General features: G+C 64.4%; 1 protein-coding gene across 2 annotated transcripts in view; it reads left to right on the forward strand.

The window, feature by feature from the left end:
- Positions 1 to 1,336: 1,336 nt before the first annotated feature.
- Positions 1,337 to 12,380, forward strand: part of LOC120381810 (52 kDa repressor of the inhibitor of the protein kinase-like) — a 28,568-nt gene continuing 17,524 nt past the window's right edge. The window contains exon 1 of one of the 2 annotated variants that reach the window (XM_039499945.1): positions 1,337 to 1,400. The gene's annotated coding sequence lies outside the window, so the exon portion shown is untranslated. Of the gene's footprint in view, positions 1,418 to 12,380 lie in introns of both variants that reach the window. The other variant, XM_039499946.1, reaches the window with a different exon arrangement.

A 12,380-nucleotide genomic window follows, 5' to 3' on the forward strand; every position in this document is an offset into this window, starting at 1 on the left:
AACCGGCTCACTGAGCTCAATTCCTACCTGTAGCAGTTACTCCTAGGTGAGGGATTGTGAAACCCCAGCGATTGTAAAAACCGGCTCGCTCAGCTCAATTCCTACCTGTAGCAGTTACTCGTAGGTGAGGGATTGTGAAACCCAGCGATTGTAAAAACCGGCTCGCTCAGCTCAATTCCTACCTGTAGCAGTTACTCCTAGGTGAGGGATTGTGAAACCCAGCGACTGTAAAAAGCGGCTTGCTCAGCTCACCAGCAGTTTCCTCGCACACTTGTAAAAAACAAGAGCCCAAACCTGCTCTCTGGTGCAATTTGCTGCTGGTAGCAGAGATCGAGACCAAAGCTGGTTCTCATGTGCTGACTCGTCCTCATGTGCCAAAACTCGACAGAGTGTGTGTGTGTGTGTGTGTGTGAGAGCATCAAGTCTTCGGCTTCCAAACGACACAGCCTGCTGCACAAATGCCTCTTAATAGGGGATTGTAAAAAAAAAAAGGGGGGGGAGTCATTGAAACATGATTTGGGGGGTCTGGGTGTCTAAGGTGCCAGGCACAGAACTTTATTTTCTCCTCACTCGGGTGTTCTGGTCTCTGGATGGAGGCTTGGATACAAATCCAGCCCCCTTCCCCGGGGCACGGCCCTGCCCCCTGGCCCGCAGCCCCATTCCCCGTGGCACCCAGCCCCATGGCACCCAGGGCCCTGCCCCATGGCACCGCCCTGCCCCATGGCCCCCAGCCCCATTCCCCACGGCACCCAGCCCCATGGCACCCAGGCCCCTTCCCCGTGGCACGGCCCTGCCCCCTGGCCCCCAGCCCTATTCCCCCCTACCCCATGGCACGGCCCTGCCCCCTGTCCCCCAGCCCCAGTCCCCGTGGCACCCCGCCCAAGGGCACCGCCCTGCCCCATGGCACTGCCCTGCCCCTTGACCCCCAGCCCCATTCCCCATGGCACCCAGCCCCATGGCCCCCTGCCCCGTGGCGCGGCCCTGCCCCCTGACCCCCAGCCCCATTCCCCATGGCACCCAGCTCCATGGCACCCAGGGCCCTGCCCCATGGCACAGCCAGCCCCAGCCCCATTTCCCGTGGCCTCCAGCCCCACAGCACCACGGCCACGCCCCCTGGCACTCAGCCCCGCCCCTTACACTCCCCCGCACCCGGCACCGCCCACCCCGATTCCCCCACCCCTCTCTGGGGCGGGGCACCGCCCGCGCGCCAGGCCCCGCCCCCCCAACCCGGAAGCAGCTCCCGGCCCCGCCCCCTCGCGCGCGCGCGACGCCCTCGCTCCAACAGTCCTAACGGCACCGCCTCGCGCCGGGCCCGCGGGCGCGTCACTTCCGGGCTCTGCTGCCCGCCCCGCCCCGCCTTCCCCTTTTCTTCCCGGCGCGCGGGGACCGCGTGGAGACCGGTAAGAGCCGGAGCCGGGTCAGTGCGGGCCGGGGGGGTCGGTGGGGGGAGGGGCCGCCTTGTCTGTCACTGGCTGAACCTCCCCCGCGATCCCCCCGTCGCTCTGACTATCCAATACCAACACTGCCAGAGTGACCCCGTCCCCCCGATTCTCCAGCGCGGGTCTCAGATCTGTGCCCCTGGCGCCCCCTTGTCTGTGCCGGCGTCTGTCACTGGCTGAACCTCCCCCGCGATCCCCCCGTCGCTCTGACTATCCAATACCGACACTCCCAGAGTGACCCCGTCCCCCCGATTCTCCAACGCGGGTCTCAGATCTGTGCCCCTGGCGCCCCCTTGTCTGTGCCGGCGTCTGTCACTGGCTGAACCTCCCCCGCGATCCCCCCGTCGCTCTGACTATCCAATACCGACACTCCCAGAGTGACCCCGTCCCCCCGATTCTCCAACGCGGGTCTCAGATCTGTGCCCCTGGCGCCCCCTTGTCTGTGCTGGCGTCTATCACTGGCTGAACCTCCCCCGCGATCCCCCCGTCGCTCTGACTATCCAATACCCACCCTCCCAGAGTGACCCGTCCCCGATTCTCCAACGCGGGTCTCAGATCTGTGCCCCTGGCGCCCTCTTGTCTGTGCTGGCGCCTGTCACTGGCTGAACCTCCCCCGAGATCCCCCCGTCGCTCTGACTATCCAATACCAACACTCCCAGAGTGACCCCGTCCCCCCGATTCTCCAGCGCGGGTCTCAGATCTGTGCCCCTGGCGCCCCCTTGTCTGTGCTGGCGTCTATCACTGGCTGAACCTCCCCCGCGATCCCCCCGTCGCTCTGACTATCCAATACCGACACTCCCCGAGTGACCCCGGCCCCCCGATTCTCCAGCGCGGGTCTCAGATCTGTGCCCCTGGCGCCCCTTGTCTGTGCTGGCGTCTGTCACTGGCTGAACCTCCCCCGAGATCCCCCCGTCGCTCTGACTATCCAATACCGACACTCCCAGAGTGACCCCGTCCCCCCGATTCTCCAGCGCGGGTCTCAGATCTGTGCCCCTGGCGCCCCCTTGTCTGTGCCGGCGTCTGTCACTGGCTGAACCTCCCCCGCGATCCCCCCGTCGCTCTGACTATCCAATACCGACACTCCCAGAGTGACCCCGGCCCCCCGCGTCTCCAACGGGTCTCAGATCTGTGCCCCTGGCGCCCCCTTGTCTGTGCTGGCGTCTATCACTGGCTGAACCTCCCCCGCGATCCCCCCGTCGCTCTGACTATCCAATACCGACACTCCCAGAGTGACCCCGTCCCCCCGATTCTCCAGCGCGGGTCTCAGATCTGTGCCCCTGGCGCCCCCGTGTCTGTGCTGGCGGCGGTCACTGGCTGAACCTCCCCGCGATCCCCGTCGCTCTGACTATCCAATACCGACACTCCCAGAGTGACCCGTCCCCGATTCTCCAACGCGGGTCTCAGATCTGTGCCCCTGGCGCCCTTGTCTGTGCTGGCGTCTATCACTGGCTGAACCTCCCCCGCGATCCCCCCGTCGCTCTGACTATCCAATACCGACACTCCCAGAGTGACCCCGTCCCCCCGATTCTCCAGCGCGGGTCTCAGATCTGTGCCCCTGGCGCCACCTTGTCTGTGCTGGCGTCTGTCACTGGCTGAACCTCCCCCGCGATCCCCCCGTCGCTCTGACTATCCAATACCGACACTCCCAGAGTGACCCCGTCCCCCCGATTCTCCAACGCGGGTCTCAGATCTGTGCCCCGGCGCCCCTTGTCTGTGCTGGCGTCTGTCACTGGCTGAACCTCCCCCGCGATCCCCCCGTCGCTCTGACTATCCAATACCGACACTCCCAGAGTGACCCGTCCCCCGATTCTCCGCGGGTCTCAGATCTGTGCCCCTGGCGCCCCTTGTCTGTGCTGGCGTCTGTCACTGGCTGAACCTCCCCGCGATCCCCGTCGCTCTGACTATCCAATACCGACACTCCCAGAGTGACCCGTCCCCGATTCTCCAGCGGGTCTCAGATCTGTGCCCCTGGCGCCCCCTTGTCTGTGCTGGCGTCTGTCACTGGCTGAACCTCCCCCGCGATCCCCCCGTCGCTCTGACTATCCAATACCGACACTCCCAGAGTGACCCCGTCCCCCCGATTCTCCAACGCGGGTCTCAGATCTGTGCCCCTGGCGCCTCGTTGTCTGTGCTGGCGTCTGTCACTGGCTGAACCTCCCCCGCGATCCCCCCGTCGCTCTGACTATCCAATACCGACACTCCCAGAGTGACCCCGTCCCCCCGATTCGCCAGCGGGTCTCAGATCTGTGCCCCTGGCGCCCCCTTGTCTGTGCTGGCGCCTGTCACTGGCTGAACCTCCCCGCGATCCCCGTCGCTCTGACTATCCAATACCGACACTCCCAGAGTGACCCGTCCCCCGATTCTCTACGGGTCTCCGATCGGTGCCCCGGGCGCCCCGTTGTCGGTGCTGGCGTCTGTCACTGGCTGAACCTCCCCCGCGATCCCCCCGTCGCTCTGACTATCCAATACCAACACTCCCAGAGTGACCCCGTCCCCCCGATTCTCCAGCGCGGGTCTCAGATCTGTGCCCCTGGCGCCCCCTTGTCTGTGCTGGCGTCTGTCACTGGCTGAACCTCCCCCGCGATCCCCCCGTCGCTCTGACTATCCAATACCAACACTCCCAGAGTGACCCGTCCCCCGATTCTCCAACGCGGGTCTCAGATCTGTGCCCCTGGCGCCCCCTTGTCTGTGCTGGCGTCTGTCACTGGCTGAACCTCCCCGCAATCCCCGTCGCTCTGACTATCCAATACCGACACTCCCAGAGTGACCCGTCCCCCGATTCTCCAGCGTGGGTCTCAGATCTGTGCCCCTGGCGCCCCCTTGTCTGTGCTGGCGTCTGTCACTGGCTGAACCTCCCCCGCGATCCCCCCGTCGCTCTGACTATCCAATACCAACACTCCCAGAGTGACCCCGTCCCCCCGATTCTCCAGCGTGGGTCTCAGATCTGTGCCCCTGGCGCCACCTTGTCTGTGCTGGCGTCTGTCACTGGCTGAACCTCCCCCGCGATCCCCCCGTCGCTCTGACTATCCAATACCAACACTCCCAGAGTGACCCCGTCCCCCCGATTCTCCAGCGCGGGTCTCAGATCTGTGCCCCTGGCGCCCCTTGTCTGTGCTGGCGTCTGTCACTGGCTGAACCTCCCCGCGATCCCCGTCGCTCTGACTATCCAATACCAACACTCCCAGAGTGACCCCGTCCCCCCGATTCTCCAACGCGGGTCTCAGATCTGTGCCCCTGGCGCCCCCTTGTCTGTGCTGGCGTCTGTCACTGGCTGAACCTCCCCCGCGATCCCCCCGTCGCTCTGACTATCCAATACCAACACTCCCAGAGTGACCCGTCCCCCGATTCTCCAACGCGGGTCTCAGATCTGTGCCCCTGGCGCCCCTTGTCTGTGCTGGTGTCTGTCACTGGCTGAACCTCCCCGCGATCCCCGTCGCTCTGACTATCCAATACCAACACTCCCAGAGTGACCCCGTCCCCGATTCTCCACCGCGGGTCTCAGATCTGTGCCCCTGGCGCCCCCTTGTCTGTGCTGGCGCCTGTCACTGGCTGAACCTCCCCCGCGATCCCCCCGTCGCTCTGACTATCCAATACCAACACTCCCAGAGTGACCCCGTCCCCCGATTCTCCAACGCGGGTCTCAGATCTGTGCCCCTGGCGCCCCCTTGTCTGTGCTGGCCCCTGTCACTGGCTGAACCTCCCCCGCGATCCCCCCGTCGCTCTGACTATCCAATACCGACACTCCCAGAGTGACCCCGTCCCCCCGATTCTCCAGCGTGGGTCTCAGATCTGTGCCCCTGGCGCCGCCGTGTCTGTGCGGGCGTCTGTCACTGGCTGAACCTCCCGCGATCCCCGTCGCTCTGACTATCCAATACCGACACTCCCAGAGTGACCCCGTCCCCGATTCTCCAGCGCGGGTCTCAGATCTGTGCCCTGGCGCCCCCTTGTCTGTGCTGGCGTCTGTCACTGGCTGAACCTCCCCCGCGATCCCCCCGTCGCTCTGACTATCCAATACCGACACTCCCAGAGTGACCCCGTCCCCCCGATTCTCCAACGCGGGTCTCAGATCTGTGCCCCTGGCGCCCCCTTGTCTGTGCTGGCGTCTGTCACTGGCTGAACCTCCCCCGCGATCCCCCCGTCGCTCTGACTATCCAATACCGACACTCCCAGAGTGACCCCGTCCCCCCGATTCTCCAACGCGGGTCTCAGATCTGTGCCCCTGGCGCCCCCTTGTCTGTGCTGGCGTCTGTCACTGGCTGAACCTCCCCCGCGATCCCCCCGTCGCTCTGACTATCCAATACCGACACTCCCAGAGTGACCCCGTCCCCCCGATTCTCCCGCGCGGGTCTCAGATCTTTGCCCTGGCGCCCCTTGTCTGTGCTGGCGTCTGTCACTGGCTGAACCTCCCCCGAGATCCCCCCGTCGCTCTGACTATCCAATACCGACACTCCCAGAGTGACCCCGTCCCCGATTCTCCAGCGCGGTCTCAGATCTGTGCCCCTGGCGCCCCTTGTCTGTGCTGGCGTCTGTCACTGGCTGAACCTCCCCCGCGATCCCCCCGTCGCTCTGACTATCCAATACCAACACTCCCAGAGTGACCCCGTCCCCCCGATTCTCCAGCGCGGGTCTCAGATCTGTGCCCCTGGCGCCCCCTTGTCTGTGCTGGCGTCTGTCACTGGCTGAACCTCCCCCGAGATCCCCCCGTCGCTCTGACTATCCAATACCGACACTCCCAGAGTGACCCGTCCCCCGATTCTCCAGCGGGTCTCAGATCTGTGCCCTGGCGCCCCTTGTCTGTGCTGGCGTCTGTCACTGGCTGAACCTCCCCGCGATCCCCGTCGCTCTGACTATCCAATACCGACACTCCCAGAGTGACCCGTCCCCCGATTCTCCAGCGGGGTCTCAGATCTGTGCCCCTGGCGCCCCCTTGTCTGTGCTGGCGTCTGTCACTGGCTGAACCTCCCCCGAGATCCCCCCGTCGCTCTGACTATCCAATACCGACACTCCCAGAGTGACCCCGTCCCCCCGATTCTCCAGCGCGGGTCTCAGATCAGTGCCCCTGGCGCCCCTTGTCTGTGCTGGCGTCTGTCACTGGCTGAACCTCCCCGCGATCCCCGTCGCTCTGACTATCCAATACCGACACTCCCAGAGTGACCCCGTCCCCCGATTCTCCAGCGCGGGTCTCAGATCTGTGCCCTGGCGCCCCTTGTCTGTGCTGGCGTCTGTCACTGGCTGAACCTCCCCGCGATCCCCGTCGCTCTGACTATCCAATACCGACACTCCCAGAGTGACCCCGTCCCCGATTCTCCAACGCTGGTCTCAGATCTGTGCCCCTGGCGCCCCCTTGTCTGTGCTGGCGCCTGTCACTGGCTGAACCTCCCCGCGATCCCCGTCGCTCTGACTATCCAATACCGACACTCCCAGAGTGACCCGTCCCCCGATTCTCCAACGGGTCTCAGATCTGTGCCTGGCGCCCCTTGTCTGTGCTGGCGTCTGTCACTGGCTGAACCTCCCCGCGATCCCCGTCGCTCTGACTATCCAATACCAACACTCCCAGAGTGACCCGCCCCCGATTCTCCAACGCTGGTCTCAGATCTGTGCCCCTGGCGCCCCTTGTCTGTGCTGGCGTCTGTCACTGGCTGAACCTCCCCGCGATCCCCGTCGCTCTGACTATCCAATACCGACACTCCCAGAGTGACCCCGTCCCCCGATTCTCCAACGGGTCTCAGATCTGTGCCCCTGGCGCCCCTTGTCTGTGCTGGCGTCTGTCACTGGCTGAACCTCCCGCGATCCCCGTCGCTCTGACTATCCAATACCAACACTCCCAGAGTGACCCCGTCCCCCGATTCTCCAGCGGTCTCAGATCTGTGCCCTGGCGCCCCTTGTCTGTGGTGGCGCCGGTCACTTGCTGAACGTCCCGAGCGATCCCCCCGTCGCTCTGACTATCCAATACCGACACTCCCAGAGTGACCCGTCCCCCGATTCTCCAGCGCGGGTCTCAGATCTGTGCCCTGGCGCCCTTGTCTGTGCTGGCGTCTGTCACTGGCTGAACCTCCCCGCGATCCCCGTCGCTCTGACTATCCAATACCGACACTCCCAGAGTGACCCCGTCCCCCGATTCTCCAGCTCAGATCTGTGCCCTGGCGCCCCTTGTCTGTGCTGGCGTCTGTCACTGGCTGAACCTCCCGCGATCCCCGTCGCTCTGACTATCCAATACCAACACTCCCAGAGTGACCCGTCCCCCGATTCTCCAACGCGGGTCTCAGATCTGTGCCCCTGGCGCCCCCTTGTCTGTGCTGGCGTCTGTCACTGGCTGAACCTCCCCCGCGATCCCCCCGTCGCTATGACTATCCTATACCGACACTCCCAGAGTTACCCCGTCGACCCGATTATCCAACGCGGGTCTCAGATCTGTGCCCCTGGCGCCCCTTGTCTGTGCTGGCGTCTGTCACTGGCTGAACCTCCCCGCGATCCCCGTCGCTCTGACTCTCCAATCCCGACACTCCCAGACTGACCCGGTCCCCCCGATTCTCCAACGCGGGTCTCAGATCTGTGCCCTGCCGCCCCCTTGTCGGAGCTGGCGTCTGTCCCTGGCTGAACCTCCCCCGCGCGCCCCCCGTCGCTCGGACTATCCAATACCGACACTCCCAGAGTGACCCCGGCCCCCCGATTCTCCAGCGCGGGTCTCAGATCTGTGCCCCTGGCGCCCTTGTCTGTGCTGGCGTCTGTCACTGGCTGAACCTCCCCGCGATCCCCGTCGCTCTGACTATCCAATACCGACACTCCCAGAGTGACCCCGTCCCCCGATTCTCCAGCGCGGGTCTCAGATCTGTGCCCTGGCGCCCCTTGTCTGTGCTGGCGTCTGTCACTGGCTGAACCTCCCCGCGATCCCCGTCGCTCTGACTATCCAATACCGACACTCCCAGAGTGACCCCGTCCCCCGATTCTCCAACGCGGGTCTCAGATCTGTGCCCTGGCGCCCCTTGTCTGTGCTGGCGTCTGTCACTGGCTGAACCTCCCCGCGATCCCCGTCGCTCTGACTATCCAATACCGACACTCCCAGAGTGACCCGTCCCCCGATTCTCCAGCGCGGGTCTCAGATCTGTGCCCCTGGCGCCCTTGTCTGTGCTGGCGTCTGTCACTGGCTGAACCTCCCCGCGATCCCCGTCGCTCTGACTATCCAATACCGACACTCCCAGAGTGACCCCGTCCCCCCGATTCTCCAACGCGGGTCTCAGATCTGTGCCCCTGGCGCCTTGTCTGTGCTGGCGTCTGTCACTGGCTGAACCTCCCCGCGATCCCCGTCGCTCTGACTATCCAATACCGACACTCCCAGAGTGACCCGTCCCCCGATTCTCCAACGCGGGTCTCAGATCTGTGCCCTGGCGCCCCTTGTCTGTGCTGGCGTCTGTCACTGGCTGAACCTCCCCGCGATCCCCGTCGCTCTGACTATCCAATACCGACACTCCCAGAGTGACCCCGTCCCCCCGATTCTCCAACGCGGGTCTCAGATCTGTGCCCCTGGCGCCCCTTGTCTGTGCTGGCGTCTGTCACTGGCTGAACCTCCCCGCGATCCCCGTCGCTCTGACTATCCAATACCGACACTCCCAGAGTGACCCCGTCCCCCCGATTCTCCAACGCTGGTCTCAGATCTGTGCCCCTGGCGCCCCCTTGTCTGTGCTGGCGTCTGTCACTGGCTGAACCTCCCCCGCGATCCCACCGTCGCTCTGACTATCCAATACCGACACTCCCAGAGTGACCCCGTCCCCGATTCTCCAACGCGGGTCTCAGATCTGTGCCCTGGCGCCCCTTGTCTGTGCTGGCGTCTGTCACTGGCTGAACCTCCCCGCGATCCCCGTCGCTCTGACTATCCAATACCAACACTCCCAGAGTGACCCCGTCCCCCGATTCTCCAACGCTGGGTCTCAGATCTGTGCCCTGGCGCCTTGTCTGTGCTGGCGTCTGTCACTGGCTGAACCTCCCCGCGATCCCCGTCGCTCTGACTATCCAATACCGACACTCCCAGAGTGACCCCGTCCCCCCGATTCTCCAACGCTGGGTCTCAGATCTGTGCCCTGGCGCCCCTTGTCTGTGCTGGCGTCTGTCACTGGCTGAACCTCCCCCGCGATCCCCCCGTCGCTCTGACTATCCAATACCGACACTCCCAGAGTGACCCGTCCCCGATTCTCCAACGCTGGTCTCAGATCTGTGCCCTGGCGCCCCTTGTCTGTGCTGGCGCCTGTCACTGGCTGAACCTCCCCGCGATCCCCGTCGCTCTGACTATCCAATACCGACACTCCCAGAGTGACCCCGTCCCCGATTCTCCAACGCGGGTCTCAGATCTGTGCCCCTGGCGCCCCCTTGTCTGTGCTGGCGTCTGTCACTGGCTGAACCTCCCGCGATCCCCGTCGCTCTGACTATCCAATACCAACACTCCCAGAGTGACCCGTCCCCCGATTCTCCAACGCGGGTCTCAGATCTGTGCCCTGGCGCCCCTTGTCTGTGCTGGCGTCTGTCACTGGCTGAACCTCCCCGCGATCCCCGTCGCTCTGACTATCCAATACCGACACTCCCAGAGTGACCCCGTCCCCGATTCTCCAACGCGGGTCTCAGATCTGTGCCCTGGCGCCCCTTGTCTGTGCTGGCGCCTGTCACTGGCTGAACCTCCCCGCGATCCCCGTCGCTCTGACTATCCAATACCGACACTCCCAGAGTGACCGTCCCCCGATTCTCCAACGCGGTCTCAGATCTGTGCCCCTGGCGCCTTGTCTGTGCTGGCGTCTGTCACTGGCTGAACCTCCCCGAGATCCCCCCGTCGCTCTGACTATCCAATACCGACACTCCCAGAGTGACCCCGTCCCCCCGATTCTCCAGCGGGTCTCAGATCTGTGCCCTGGCGCCCCTTGTCTGTGCTGGCGTCTGTCACTGGCTGAACCTCCCCGCGATCCCCGTCGCTCTGACTATCCAATACCGACACTCCCAGAGTGACCCCGGCCCCCCGATTCTCCAACGCTGGTCTCAGATCTGTGCCCTGGCGCCCCTTGTCTGTGCTGGCGTCTGTCACTGGCTGAACCTCCCCGCGATCCCCCCGTCGCTCTGACTATCCAATACCAACACTCCCAGAGTGACCCCGTCCCCCCGATTCTCCAACGCGGGTCTCAGATCTGTGCCCTGGCGCCCCTTGTCTGTGCTGGCGTCTGTCACTGGCTGAACCTCCCCGCGATCCCCGTCGCTCTGACTATCCAATACCCACACTCCCAGAGTGACCCCGTCCCCCCGATTCTCCAACGCTGGTCTCAGATCTGTGCCCTGGCGCCCCTTGTCTGTGCTGGCGTCTGTCACTGGCTGAACCTCCCGCGATCCCCGTCGCTCTGACTATCCAATACCGACACTCCCAGAGTGACCCGTCCCCCGATTCTCCAGCGCTGGTCTCAGATCTGTGCCCCTGGCGCCCCCTTGTCTGTGCTGGCGTCTGTCACTGGCTGAACCTCCCCCGCGATCCCCGCCGCTCTGACTATCCAATACCTACACTCCCAGAGTGACCCCGTCCCCCGATTCTCCAACGCTGGTCTCAGATCTGTGCCCCTGGCGCCCCTTGTCTGTGCTGGCGTCTGTCACTGGCTGAACCTCCCCGCGATCCCCGTCGCTCTGACTATCCAATACCGACACTCCCAGAGTGACCCGTCCCCCGATTCTCCAGCGGGTCTCAGATCTGTGCCCCTGGCGCCCCTTGTCTGTGCTGGCGTCTGTCACTGGCTGAACCTCCCCGCGATCCCCGTCGCTCTGACTATCCAATACCGACACTCCCAGAGTGACCCCGTCCCCCCGATTCTCCAGCGCGGGTCTCAGATCTGTGCCCCTGGCGCCCCCTTGTCTGTGCTGGCGTCTGTCACTGGCTGAACCTCCCCCGCGATCCCCCCGTCGCTCTGACTATCCAATACCAACACTCCCAGAGTGACCCCGTCCCCCCGATTCTCCAACGCTGGTCTCAGATCTGTGCCCCTGGCGCCCCTTGTCTGTGCTGGCGTCTGTCACTGGCTGAACCTCCCCGCGATCCCCGTCGCTCTGACTATCCAATACCGACACTCCCAGAGTGACCCCGCCCCCGATTCTCCAGCGGGTCTCAGATCTGTGCCCTGGCGCCCTTGTCTGTGCTGGCGTCCTGTCACTGGCTGAACCTCCCCGCGATCCCCCCGCCGCTCTGACTATCCACTCCCGACACTCCCTGAGTGACCCCGGCCCCCCGAGTCTCCCCCCCGGGTCTCAGATCTGTGCCCCTGGCGCCCCTTGTCTGTGCTGGCGTCTGTCACTGGCTGAACCTCCCCGCGATCCCCGCCGCCTGACTATCCAATACCGACACTCCCAGAGTGACCCCGTCCCCCGATTCTCCAACGCTGGTCTCAGATCTGTGCCCTGGCGCCCCTTGTCTGTGCTGGCGTCTGTCACTGGCTGAACCTCCCCGCGATCCCCGCCGCCTGACTATCCAATACCGACACTCCCAGAGTGACCCGTCCCCCGATTCTCCAACGCTGGTCTCAGATCTGTGCCCTGGCGCCCTTGTCTGTGCTGGCGTCTGTCACTGGCTGAACCTCCCCGCGATCCCCGTCGCTCTGACTATCCAATACCGACACTCCCAGAGTGACCCGTCCCCACGATTCTCCAGCGGGTCTCAGATCTGTGCCCCTGGCGCCCCTTGTCTGTGCTGGCGTCTGTCACTGGCTGAACCTCCCGCGATCCCCGTCGCTCTGACTATCCAATACCGACACTCCCAGAGTGACCCGTCCCCCGATTCTCCAGCGCGGGTCTCAGATCTGTGCCCTGGCGCCCCTTGTCTGTGCTGGCGTCTGTCACTGGCTGAACCTCCCCGCGATCCCCGTCGCTCTGACTATCCAATACCGACACTCCCAGAGTGACCCCGCCCCCGATTCTCCAACGCTGGTC

Source organism: Mauremys reevesii, linkage group 14 (genome assembly GCF_016161935.1).
Source record: "Mauremys reevesii isolate NIE-2019 linkage group 14, ASM1616193v1, whole genome shotgun sequence".
Classification (NCBI taxonomy): Eukaryota; Metazoa; Chordata; order Testudines; family Geoemydidae; genus Mauremys; species Mauremys reevesii.